The sequence below is a fragment of the Triticum dicoccoides genome, chromosome 6A (assembly GCF_002162155.2).
Source record: "Triticum dicoccoides isolate Atlit2015 ecotype Zavitan chromosome 6A, WEW_v2.0, whole genome shotgun sequence".
In the NCBI taxonomy this organism is placed as follows: domain Eukaryota; kingdom Viridiplantae; phylum Streptophyta; class Magnoliopsida; order Poales; family Poaceae; genus Triticum; species Triticum dicoccoides.
This window is the reverse complement of record NC_041390.1, coordinates 297,211,764-297,212,627: the sequence shown is the minus strand read 5'-3', so window position 1 is coordinate 297,212,627 and position 864 is coordinate 297,211,764. Positions and strand designations below refer to the sequence as shown.

Here is an 864-nt window from a genome sequence, read left to right as displayed (position 1 = left end):
GGTTGTGCAGATCCCCCCCCCCAGCCACCGGCCCCAGCCACGGTCGCGCACGTGAGCGCTGCTGCACCAACGCGCATCATCATGTCGCGCACTGTTGAGATGGAGGAAGCGGAGGAGGTGCTCAGCCGGGCGATGGTGGCCACCATCACTGGGACTCGTCCCCAGGTGTCCGCCGACGACGTTGCTGAGCTCCTCTACTCCACGTTCGGTTTTGAAGAAGGCGACTTCACCACCCACCTCCACAAGCCGGAAGATTTCCTGATCATCTTCGGCTCCCGCGCCTCCAAGGACCGCATGAACGGCGACCACTACATTCGCTGCCCGCGCTTCTCACTGTCGCTTCGCCCCTGGTGCAAGCTTGCCCACGCCGGCTCCGGTGGGTTCGAATACCGCGTCGAGCTCGAGCTCCGCGGCATCCCCGCCCATGCCTGGCACTTAGCGACGGCGGAGCACATCCTCGGGACCGGGGTCTGGATTGAGCGCCTCCATCCGCAGACACGCTCCCGCGCCGACTTGGCCACGTTCCGCCTCTCTGGTCGCGCGCACGACCCTGCCGACATCCGCCGCGCTGCGACACTGGAGATCGTCGAGGTCGCTCCGGGACGCACCGCCTCCTCCGCCCCCACGGTCACCACCCTCACGTACCCCATCACCATCGCCCTTGCCCGATCCGACGTCGACCGAGCTCGCGCCCCCTCTGGTCATACAGCTCGCCCAGATGGCGCGGGTGACAGGCGCGCGGCGGCTGATGGCGACGCCGATGCCGGCCAGGGCCCCGGACGAGGCTGTTCGCGTCGCCGCGGCCGCAAGCGCCGCCGCACTGCCGCTGCTCCGGAGGGACGGGCCGACGGCATGACTGTCGAC

The 864-nt window shown here is 68.9% G+C and overlaps 1 protein-coding gene across 3 annotated transcripts in view; it reads right to left on the bottom strand.

Annotated features, from left to right (window-relative positions):
* The window catches only part of LOC119316803 (cyclic nucleotide-gated ion channel 1-like), a 44,990-nt gene that overhangs the window by 23,127 nt on the left and 20,999 nt on the right, over positions 1 to 864 (bottom strand). The window lies entirely within an intron of this gene.